Source organism: Paramisgurnus dabryanus, chromosome 23, assembly GCF_030506205.2.
Source record: "Paramisgurnus dabryanus chromosome 23, PD_genome_1.1, whole genome shotgun sequence".
NCBI lineage: Eukaryota > Metazoa > Chordata > Actinopteri > Cypriniformes > Cobitidae > Paramisgurnus > Paramisgurnus dabryanus.
The window spans coordinates 6,116,946-6,130,100 of NC_133359.1; the positions used below are offsets into that span (position 1 = coordinate 6,116,946).

A 13,155-nucleotide genomic window follows, 5' to 3' on the forward strand; every position below is an offset into this window, starting at 1 on the left:
TGTCAGGGCTGGATACGTGAACTGGGTGCTCGGTTCGATATGAAAACAGGGAGTGTTTTCATATCTAACTGGGATCACATTAAAATTGCAGCTTCAGGTGAGGGTTGTGAGTGGGAATGTTGAGTGATGTGGAGATGGCGACGGTCCAGGAAGAAGAAGGAACCCAACGCAACTGTACGAACATGAAAACAGATTGCTTTCCTAACTCAATAATCATGGTTCACTTTCGTGACAGCATTATAGGCATATGTGAAATCTAAGTTTAAAGCGTTTCTGTTAGCAGCTATATGGGTTTTTCTTTACTGATATTTTTCATTAGTAGGCATGCACAGTTTATAACTCAGCTGGAAGAGTATGGCGCAAGCAACACCAAGGACATGGGTTTGATTCCCAGTTCATATACAACTAACTTATATAAAAGCAATGCAAATGCTTTATACATTCCACATGTACTTGATTCTGATTGGTCTATTATGCCACCTGTCTGATATTTCTCAATAACCAATGCACATCAATGGATTAAAGGATTTCGGACCACTCATCCAGGCTCTCTATCAATATTTTGTGCTAAGTTACATTATTTACTTTTGTCCTTGGCCATAAACTCAAACTAAAGTGGTGAATGCCAAGCTCCCATGATGCCGTGGGGGATTGACAGTCGAGTTGCTATGCAGTTTCTACTGTGTTCTGACTGGTGTTAGCACATTGATATTGATATGGTATTTATTTTGTTTGTTAGGTCACAATTTTACTGTAAGGCGTTTTGGTTGGTTGCCAAGACATTCCTACTGTAGGTGGTTGCTAGGGTATTTGGGGTGGTTGCTAGACCACTGCTACAGCAGGTGGTTTGGGTGGTTGCAAAGTCATTGCTACTCTAAGTGGTTGCGAGAGTGTTTTTGGTGGTTGCTAGGATACTTAATTAGTTAGGATCATTGCTACCATAGTTGGTTGCTTGGGTGTTTGAGGTGGTTGCAAAGACACTGCTACTCTAAGTGGTTGCTAGTGTTTTTGGTGGTTGCTAAGTTCCTTTATTTGTTAGGGTCATTACTACTGTAAGTGGTTGCTAGGGTGTTTTGGGTGCTTGCTAGGGTGTTTTGGGTGCTTGCTAGGGTGTTTTGGGTGGTTTATAGGCCATTGCTACAGCAGGTGGTTGCTAAGGTGGTTTGGGTGGTTGCAAAGTCATTGCTACTCTGAGTGGTTGCTAGACTGTTTTTGGTGGTTGCTAGAGTGTTTTTGGTGGTTGTTAGGGTACTTAATTAGTTAAAACTATTGCTACCATAGTTGGTTGCTAGGGTGTTTCAGGTGGTTGCCAAGACATTGCTACTTTAAGTGGATGCTAGTATTTTTGTGGTTGCTAGGGTACTTTATTTGTTAAGGTCATTACTACTGTAAGTGGTTGCTAGGCCTTTCCTACTGCAGGGGATTGCTAAGGTGGTTTGGTTTGTTTCCAAAACATTACTACTGTAGGTGGTTGCTAGGGTACTTAATTAGTTAGGACCATTGCTACCGTAGGTGCTTGCTAGGGTGTTTGGGATGGTTGCAAAGACACTGCTACTCTACGTGGTTACTAGAGTGTTTCTGGTGGTTGCTAGGGTACTTTGTTCGTTAGGGTCATTGCTTATGTTAGTGGTTGCTAGGGTGTTTTTAGTGGTTGCTAGGCCATTGCTATTGTAGGTGGTTGCTAGGTTGTTTGGGGTGGTTGCAAAGACACTGGTACTCTAAGTGTTTGGTTGGTGTTTTCAGGGTTGCTAGAGCATTGTTTATGTAGATGGTCACTAGGGTTTTTTGGTTGGTTGCTAGGTCATTGCTATTGTAGGTGGTTGCTATGGGATTTTGGGGGTTGTGAGGTTATGGTGGCTGCTATGGGACTTTATTTGCTAGGGTCATTGTTCTATAAGTGGTTGCTAGGGTTTTGCTATTGTAGATGGTTGCTATAGTGTTTTGGGGGTTGCGTGTTTTGTCTTGGTGGCTGCTTGGACATTGCTACTGTAGGTAGTTGCTATGGTGTTTTGGTTGGTTGGAGTGTTGTTTTGGAAATTGCTAGGGCATTGCTGGTGTAGGTGGTCGTAGGGTGTTTTGGTTGGTTTCAGTAACGTTTGGGGATTGCTACTACGTTTTAGTTGGTTGCAATGGTGTTTAGGGGGATACTAGGACAAATCTTCCATACAGCAGGTGGTTGCTAGAGGGCTTTAGTTGGTTATCAGTCCAAGTCAAATTATTAATTATATAATTTTAATACAGTTTGTATCAGCAAACAAACCAGACAAAAGGCAAGTGAGACAGCAACTGGACAATCCCTTACCTTCCCTCTACCGCATCCCTGACCATTAACACCTGCTCTTGAGTCACAACACAAGAAACCTGGCATGCAAACCTCAAAAACTCAACGGAAAGTCTGCAGAAGTGTGTGAAGCTCACACCGGATTGGTTCACAGGCCGTCAGAGGAGAATCGATTCCATTCTGTCATGACGTCTACGAGGGGAAAAACACACATGGCAGAAGATTATTAGAAAGAGAGCCGAAGTGCGAGGATGGACTGCAGGGTCTCGTAAATCCTCTGCCACATCCTGAACAGATCAGACAGGCTCTCGTGGCCCGTCGCACCTCTCCAAAAAACACAGGATACAAAAAATCAAATTTCTCCGAGCGTCATTCGGGGAAAACGACGATGGAGAAAAAGTCAAATTTTAAAATTTACAATGCAACATCTGGAGTATTTCACGCTTCTTTTATCTACCATCCGAACGTCCAGGAACGCTGATGTCATGTTTGCAGGTTAACACAGCAGCATCACGATCATAAACTGACATTTGCCCCTTTACATTATTGAACTTAATGGATAAGTTCAAATTAAAAAAATGTGTAAATGTAACAACTAAATGGCACTGAGATTTGAACCCTGGTCTGTCTGCACACCAACTAGAACGAACCATATAAATCAGATGTATAAGACATTAACAGCGCTGTATTGAGATTTTCTCCACATATGGTTTGAGCAAACAACGCAGTAACTCAAATTTTATCACTCCCTGGTCAGGGAGCTGCATCTATAATCGCTAATATAATAATCTTCACATTTTATCTACTGATTCCAATGTCTAACAATAACATCCAAGACTCTGTTTTCCTTGCCCTGAAAAATGCTCTGAAAATTAAGTGAAATAATTACATTGGCTGCGGATTCATGATGGCTTCATGAAATGTTAAGTCTGGCACAGACTTTGGCACTGATTTATAGAAGATGGAAAAAACTGTGTGAAACTGTTAAAAATCATATTTACAAGATTGAAAACTGTCAGGCCTTCAGGTGTCACAGTGATAGACAGTATTCGAAGAAGCGACAGATCTTTGCATACGACTACATCAGTTTTTTCAAAACATATTCCCAACAGGCTTCAGTATCTCTTCATCAACACAAAAACGTGTTTCTATTAACTGACATTATACTGGATATCATCTAGCATTGATGTGAATAATACTACATTAATATTTATGTATGTAAAAAACAAACTAAAACTGTGGGTGCAACACTAACCAAGTAACGCAAAATTAGAAAAAAGATAAATATTAAATTAAATAAAAAAGATAAATTGCTGATTAAATTATTACTTATTATGAATTAATGTGATTATTTAAAACAACACCAAAGAGTTTTTTTTACCTTAAAATAACGCTTCCAAAACAGTTTCAGTCGTTCATCCACTCTAAACAGGGTGAATGGCACTTTCACATTCGCTTTGCAGCCCTCTATCGGCCAAAACCGCACTAAAGAAGTTTCCAACCGTCGGGTAGGGGTCCTGTAGTCCGAGTGAATACTACAAAAACTTGCTTTACAGCAGACCTACAATCCAATCAGAGCCAGCTATGCTGCAGTATTTGTGACAGTGGGTAATGGACAATTACGCTTCTAACCTGTAGGGGGAGCAAAGAGCAAAAACTCTTTGGTGTTGCTTTAAAGTAGCAAATCAACCCCAGCAAGCACTTTGAGCTAAAAACAGGCTAAATTTGGGCTGTCAGTGAAAGTCTAATAGACATCTACCATTGCCCAAGAATAAACGATACGTAAAGTTTAAAACAAATAAAATCAAACACCCTAAACACCTGTTGACTTTGCCTACATGTTGTAATATCATACATCTATCAAAGGCTATTTAGTAGGGATGCCCCGAATATTCGGCCACCGAAAATTTTCTGCCGAAAATGGCCCAAAAGAGCATTTTCGGCTTTCGGTTGAAAGACTTTTATCACCGAAACAATACGGCCGAAATGTTGTGATGACGCAAACAGAAACCGCGACCTGCACGTGCTTGTCTGAAGCAACATGTATGCGGCGTGGATGTATTTAACCGCAAAAAGGCGCTAAAGTACGCACCGAGGCACATGCGGTTGTGTCCGGTCCAGACGTGATCATCACAGTGAGTACGCCCTTAAAAGATCAGAACTCTTGATGTGTAAACTTTAGAGAGAGTCGCGCAAATGTGTCTCATACTGTATAGTCCATTAACATACATGTGCCGAATAAAGCAATGAAAAACAACGTAACGTTTTTATGCTGCGCTGTTTGGGACTCGCCTTCGTTCTCTATGTGCGCGCGCGTTTAAGTGCCCTCAATAGTGCACACACGAGTGAGACGCAAACAAGCGAACGTAAAATCTTTCTGTTATGGACAGGGCACATATAAACAATATTATCTCCAAAGTATTCTTTTTCTAATAAAAACATTTGTTTATGTCTTAAGTGTATGTATAGATTACAGTCATAAACCAGTCTCTGCATATTTAAAAAGACAGTAACCTCAATTAACCTACTTAAGTCTAACAAAGAGACAAATAGCTCTAAAAATAATAATATATTTAATTTATACAATAAAGACAGTGTTATAACTCATTTAATTCGATTTCTGTACCTAATGCTAATGTTAGCCCTTATTAATGTGCAGCTTTGTTCTTTTTTATAAATGTTTGTAATTTCTTTATTTGTTATTAGATTTTCCCCCACCCCCTTTTTGCTGATCTGAAAAATAATCCGATCCATGCCTCAAAAACTGTAATGTGATCTGAACCGTGAGTTCTGTGATCTGTCACACACCCCTAGTAAAGTTAGTACACAGTGATAGCCATAAATGCAATTGTACTAATAATTGGCATAATAATTTATTTCGGTGTTTCGGTTTCGGTTTTTCAGCCTTGGTTTCCTCATTTTCGGTTTCGGCCAAGAATTTTCATTTCGGTGCATCCCTACTATTTAGGGTAAAAGTGGTTTACTTATACCCGGACTATATTGGGTCTATAGTTAGCTGTCATTTCAACATCTTGGTTTTTGCTTGCTGGGACATTTCCACCAAAAAAAATTTTTATGGACAATTTGGGGTATTGCATTAAAAAACGCTGGATGGAAACGGCAAGATGAGCATATAACATTTGACAAATGTTCATAAAAAAATTCTTATGCAATAATAAAAAAACATAAACTGTGAGGGAAACACGTTTACCGAAGAAACTCATTAATGCGCATCAAACAAGTTCATGTGATTTTGTCATTCTGAAATGCCTAATCCTAAGCGTGTTATCAATGTTATTCGATATAATGACCCCCAGAACTGTCTTACGCGACTGCGTGTCCAAACTGCAGACTTCTTCCATCTTTGAATGCATGAAGACATAAACGCGTTTATTGCATTTCGTCTGAACCCAAATCATTTATTATGTACAAAAAAGTCCCCAGTGACCTCTACAGCAGCAAATTCCATTTTAATGTTTGAAATTTGTTTGAAGTTTATCAGGAAGTGACGCATATGTATTTTTTAACTGACTGGATAAAAATGTCTCAGGTTACATACTGTATGTAACCTCCGTTTCCTGAGAAGGGAATGAGACGCTGCGTCCCCTTTTGCCATACTTCCGGTGCACCTGTACCATCATATCATCCTTTGCATCCTGCCGGTGACATTACGCCCAGCCATTGGTCGAATTTGATATACATACTCAGATGCCGTCACGCTGTACACTGTAAAAAAAATTCCGTAGAAATTACAATGTTGTTGCAGCTGGGCTGCCTGTAATTTACCGTAAATTTAAATTTATGTTATTTACTGGCAAGAGTTGGTTCAAAGTTAAATACATTTTAAATATTAACAAGTCTTTATCTTTACAGAATAAAACTATACAATAACAGCCTCATGCAAAGCATTCTGGGAACCAGAAATCATCATCAACCTTTTTCTGTTTTTTGCTTCAGATTTTGTTTCCCAGAAAGTTTTGCTTGATGCTATTTTTTAAGACTTGTAAATGTTAAATGTTCATTTAACTTTGAACAAAATGTTGCCAGTAAATAACATAAATTTAAATCTACGGTAAATTACCGGCAACCCAGCTGCAATTTCTATGGATTTTTTTACAGTGTAGGCGTTCCCAAAGCGTCAGCTCTCTGACGCAGCGTGGAGTTCCCTCAAAAGAAAACGGCGCTTTAATTCGCACATGTTTTATCCGATATTCCAGATTTGCCCATGCAGTAAGTTTGATTTGCAACTTTGGATGGAAACTATTTAGGGTTGTTGCGGTGACAGAATTTTCCCACCGGTTAATCAGCGCGTGACAAACCCGGTGTTACCGGTTTCACCGGGTGGGAGGGGCTTATAAATGGAAAGTGCGCATTTTACTTTCACTTTTGAATTAGATGCAACTGTTGTTTAAATCCAGCGCTTGCGTACGCTGCGTTAAATCGCGTATGAATTTGCGTGTAAATGCGAGTGCAACTGCTGGTTTAAATGCTTGAGTCAATGTGCTCAGGTACTTCTGACAGAAACCCGCCAGTCCCAAGCAGAGCAACCGGCTATTCCTCCATAAAGCGCTGCTTGAATTATGGGTTTATTATTATTCTTAATGAAAAACACAACAACAAAACGATCTCGCCTACATTAAACATCATATATGCATCTTATAACAAAAACGAGTAAGCACGCGTCTTCTGCCATCGTCTGCTTGCCGCAGTCTGAGGAATTAATGAAATCTGACACCCGCAGCCGCTGCCGCTGTGATGACGCGCGTTCAGCTCCGCTAGATTCAGACAGCAGACACATACAGTTGTAAGTGTTTGCTCTCTCTAACGAAACTAAATGATTTAATTACAAGAAAATATCAAAACGACGGTGAAAGACGGTGTCGCGGTGGGCAAGTGATCTAACCGGTGAGAGGCTGAAGCACCGGTAATCACCGTTTCACCGACTATCGCAACAAGCCTAAAACTATTGTGTCCTCTACTGTACATAAAATCCAACATAATGAGGGCGCCATGGCAAAAATTCATAGGGGGCCGGTGGTAACAATTTTCTGGTGGGTGTTCCTTTAATAGGCCCGTGCCATAGAGGCGCCCCATATCACTTGGTCCCTGGACAATGTTCCTTGTTTTTCCAATTGACGGCCTTGGTTTGAAATTACTACCGGAGCCTAGATGACTTACGACAAAAACAAACCCAGAGCGTTTAAATCACAGAGATAAGAGACATACATAATAATAAACACTTCTGCGGAATGTCTAAGCCTCAAATCTACCCTTTCAATGTACACTGACATCTTGTGCATATGACAAATAAATTTCAAAACTTCAAACATTTTTCTTGTGTGTGGAGTTGTCTATTGCTCGCTTCCACAAATTTGACAGCAAAGTGCATCAGCGTTTTATCTTTGTAATATCTGTGTAGTCATCTTCAATCATATCAAGAATTGTTATTGTGCAGGCTCTTATCTGCGGCACCAAAAAATGAACCGTAGTTTTTTTCTTCTTTCCAGCCTTTATCAAGGTTATATGTCTGTCACACTTGATATCGGCTGATAACACATAAAGAGATTTCAAAATAATAACTTTCCAAAAGCTGAGCGTAAATGAATCAACATAGCAATGTGGCCGCATGATTTCAGTAAGGAGGAATTCATAGTGACTAAAACCAAACTCCACAAACATTAAACACTGTCTGGTCTTTTCCAACTTGTGAATAACCAAATGTGGGCACTAAAAATGCATCCATCCAGCAGAATTCCCTTGCAAGCGCTCCAATTGTGTTTATGTTCTCCCCCCTAGTGGCAATAAAGCAGCATTGATTTGTAAAAAGCCTTGTCTCCAAAATAAAGGTTAGGGGACACAGCATTGAATGCAGTTCCCATGGCTTCTGATTTCTTAAAAACACACAATATAAAGACCAAACTACAGACGGTAGTAAACAGAAAAACACATGACCCGGTAAAAGTCAGCCGTTCAAATCCGTCTTACAATCTCCTGTCAGGGTGAAATATTTTCATTCTGAATATAAATCAGTTCAGATTTAGGAGCTGGAGCTTGTTCAAGGTTCAGCGTTTCCCACTCAAATGATACATTATTGTTATTGGGCGGCTCACCTTGGAGCATGTTGTAGCTCTGTTCTCCATTAGGAAGAGAGGAAGAGATAGTGGGAAAGCAGCTGTGGTGGAAACTAAAGCTGAATTGTAATTTGCCCGACGGTCAGTCGAGGAGCGTGTCATGGAGCAGCCATTTGCGCTTTGAAGCAGGTGTTGAAATGGCTCTGCGTTCCCTTAAATATCCAAACCATGAGGAAATCATTGTGTGAATCAGTATTTTCGTTTATTTTTCATATTAAAATAATTAAAAAGCTTTTAAAACAGGAAAGATTTACTTGTTTACTTCAACTGTTTTTAATAAAGAATTAAGCATCCAGTCCAATGACACGGTTTTGTGTTCTTTTTCTTTTTATTGTTTTCTTTTCTGTACGGTATGTACAATTTGTATTTTCTACTAGAATGTTTTGCTCTGATCGACATGTTTGTTGTTGGGATGTTTTGATATGTTGTTTCCTTTTCTATCGTCTATGTCCATGTTTTTATTCGTCTAATGATGTTACCCCTCTTTGATTCTGTACGATTGTATTTCACATCTTTGTAAAGCGTCCTTGAGATTGTTGAAAGGCGCTATATAAAATAAACGTATTATTATTATACGCATTTTTTCCTATATGAGCAAATTGTTGATTTATTTCATGTTTTAAGCATAAATCTCATTAAATTTTGTTAGATTTATGTTTACGGGTCAATGGCAAAACAAGCTCCTAAAAAGATATTTAAACTTTAAACTTATGCTTATTTTTGAGTCAGGAACAATGTGTTTAAAGGTTTGTTTACAATATTTCAGTACATTTTAATGTTCTTGTACAATGGTTTTGAAATCCCTTTTCGAAAAAATGTCAGGTGGTACAACCAATCATTGTCTGTTTTCTAGTTTTTATGTGCTCCTGTGTCATGCTGATTGATTGGTTATTTGATAGCGGCATTTAAAATTATAATCCTGAGAATAGTTTACAAGAAAAGTGTACAAGAAATTTAAGAACCAATAATTTAAAAAGTATAATAACAACAAAAAACAACTTTAGCTTTCATTTATTAACTCATTCCCCGCCAGCATTTTTTTTTTTTTGAAAAGTTGCCCGCAGCATTTTTTGTGATTTTCACAAAAGTTTTACACAATGCCTTTCAGGAAAATTTTCCTCTAAAAATATATAAACATACAAATATATCAAATGAAAGCAAAACGTGAAAAAACATTTCGTCTATATTTTTTTGCTTATAAACTTTTTTGCTTATAAAATATGGGTATTTTTCTTTAAAAATATTTTTTTTTTTGCAAAAAGTTGAAATAATTGCATTTTTGTGAAAGGAATTTTGTTAGAGATCAGATTCAGAACGATTATCAAAACATACACAGAGTTTAAAATTAGTAAATAACTTTTTTGCTTCAGTTTTTTTATAAATTGAGTAAGTGCACCTTCTAGTGGATAATCGCTTTATTACAGATAACCATAAAAAACTTATCAGAAACTAATTTTTGTTATGCAAATGCTTTCTCTTAATTGACGAGATAAAGAGTTCAAATAAAATTATTAGCTAAATTATTAGCTTATTGAAATCATTACGCTTAAAGGTGCCAAAGAATCCATTGAAATAATATGTTCAATTGTTCTTTGATATTTACATAAAGGGGTTTAACTTTATTAAGTGCTAATATGATCCAGAAACATTTTTACATGTCCATTTACAACCCTAGGATTTGTCCTTTGATTGTAATGGTCTATTTTTGGCCTATTTGGAAGGGTCGTAAATAATAATGTTGAGCTCTGCTCTGATTGGCTCTGCTCTGAGGCTCATGCCAGTAGCTCACATTAGTAAACATGTTGAGGCGTACGTCACGACTGTTACATCACAGTCAGTGTTATGTTGAGATTGGCCTATTTTCTGGCAGTCTTATGCATGGAGAAAACAAACACGTTTGAGGCTCACAATATGTCATTACCATGTAGAGAGCTCTTATTATTTATCTATGCCTAGTGACATGTCATACATTTATTAAGTTATTTTATAGGAAATAATGTGACCCTGTCTGTGAAAAAAACAGACTAAAGTCTCATAATCTAATTGAGATTATAAGAATATAATAAGATTATGAGCATAAATTTGATTTTACCTAAAAATAAAATGAATCACAATAAAATCATTTGCTAAACCACACAATGACTCAACAAGCTCCTAAAAAGATATTTAAACTTTAAACTTATGCTTATTTTTGAGTCAGGAACAATGTGTTTAAAGGTTTGTTTACAATATTTCAGTACATTTTAATGTTCTTGTACAATGGTTTTGAAATCCCTTTTCGAAAAAATGTCAGGTGGTACAACCAATCATTGTCTGTTTTCTAGTTTTTATGTGCTCCTGTGTCATGCTGATTGATTGGTTATTTGATAGCGGCATTTAAAATTATAATCCTGAGAATAGTTTACAAGAAAAGTGTACAAGAAATTTAAGAACCAATAATTTAAAAAGTATAATAACAACAAAAAACAACTTTAGCTTTCATTTATTAACTCATTCCCCGCCAGCATTTTTTTTTTTTTGAAAAGTTGCCCGCAGCATTTTTTGTGATTTTCACAAAAGTTTTACACAATGCCTTTCAGGAAAATTTTCCTCTAAAAATATATAAACATACAAATATATCAAATGAAAGCAAAACGTGAAAAAACATTTCGTCTATATTTTTTTGCTTATAAACTTTTTTGCTTATAAAATATGGGTATTTTTCTTTAAAAATATTTTTTTTTTTGCAAAAAGTTGAAATAATTGCATTTTTGTGAAAGGAATTTTGTTAGAGATCAGATTCAGAACGATTATCAAAACATACACAGAGTTTAAAATTAGTAAATAACTTTTTTGCTTCAGTTTTTTTATAAATTGAGTAAGTGCACCTTCTAGTGGATAATCGCTTTATTACAGATAACCATAAAAAACTTATCAGAAACTAATTTTTGTTATGCAAATGCTTTCTCTTAATTGACGAGATAAAGAGTTCAAATAAAATTATTAGCTAAATTATTAGCTTATTGAAATCATTACGCTTAAAGGTGCCAAAGAATCCATTGAAATAATATGTTCAATTGTTCTTTGATATTTACATAAAGGGGTTTAACTTTATTAAGTGCTAATATGATCCAGAAACATTTTTACATGTCCATTTACAACCCTAGGATTTGTCCTTTGATTGTAATGGTCTATTTTTGGCCTATTTGGAAGGGTCGTAAATAATAATGTTGAGCTCTGCTCTGATTGGCTCTGCTCTGAGGCTCATGCCAGTAGCTCACATTAGTAAACATGTTGAGGCGTACGTCACGACTGTTACATCACAGTCAGTGTTATGTTGAGATTGGCCTATTTTCTGGCAGTCTTATGCATGGAGAAAACAAACACGTTTGAGGCTCACAATATGTCATTACCATGTAGAGAGCTCTTATTATTTATCTATGCCTAGTGACATGTCATACATTTATTAAGTTATTTTATAGGAAATAATGTGACCCTGTCTGTGAAAAAAACAGACTAAAGTCTCATAATCTAATTGAGATTATAAGAATATAATAAGATTATGAGCATAAATTTGATTTTACCTAAAAATAAAATGAATCACAATAAAATCATTTGCTAAACCACACAATGACTCAACAAACCCACAAACTAATCCTTAATCATCTGTCACTCATTTCACTCATCCACTGATGTTTATGATAACAGACGGAGAACCTTCACATTTATTTCACCAAAAGGAAGCACTTATTTACAGTAGACGTCATACCAGTTTAAAAAAGTTAACAACATAGGTAATTTCTACATTTGTAGTTTATCCATCATTTATAAGTCTCTTAGGGTTTAACAGAAAACAGGTTTCAGATCAGTAAAAAATTGGCAGCGTTAATCCTCAATATACATGATGATCATTAACCTGATTAGCTGACGCTCACCTCATCCAGTAAATTACCGTAATACAAGACTGTCAATCAAACACCTTTGATATAATCTTTTGCTGTCGATCACTTGATTCATTATCAAACATTACCTCGGTCTAGACAGAACCGAGTTAAATGAGCTTCCATCGTGTTAAACAAAATGCTATCTTTTCCCGCTAAACCACAACGGAAAAACACAACTATCATTTTAGTGCAATAAATCTTTTCATAAGTAGCACGCAAGCAAATGTGTTAACAGTGCCGTGTTAGATAAACCCTGAGCTACATTTATTTGTATGTAGGTACAACCGTACTGTTTACGGAGGGGATTTTCCACACATTTAATGACTTTCTCACCCATCATGATTATTGTGCAATCTTCATTGCAATGCATATGCCAAATAATCTTACTGCCTGGAGTCAGTAGCACACAACTATAAATTAGGCTAGATGATAATGCTGATTTTCTTGGAAAAACATTTAAATTTATATATAATTTAAATGTATACACATTTAAAGCAATTCCGTTTTATGAAAGAAAAAAGTTTTGCAGACTAAATCAACATTTTTTTTTGCAAAAAATCTATATTATTCCATGTTTATAACCATCATTTTATTATATTAAAGATTTAGCAACCATGTTTTTGGTAAATTCACTGATTTATATAACTACAGTTTTGTCAAAAATATCAAACTGGTTACTGTAGCAAAACCATAGGTATAGGAATAGTTCACCCAATGGCGGCGGTGACTTCTTTTTTCGAGGGTGCTTGATTCGAAGTTCGTCACAATGTATGTGTTTTGTAATTTCAAAATATGTTTTCGGCGCGTCGAGTGATCCTAT

General features: G+C 36.6%; 1 protein-coding gene across 4 annotated transcripts in view; it reads right to left on the reverse strand.

Annotated features, from left to right (window-relative positions):
* znf469 (zinc finger protein 469) overlaps positions 1-13,155 on the reverse strand; it is a 359,871-nt gene that overhangs the window by 306,873 nt on the left and 39,843 nt on the right. The window lies entirely within an intron of this gene.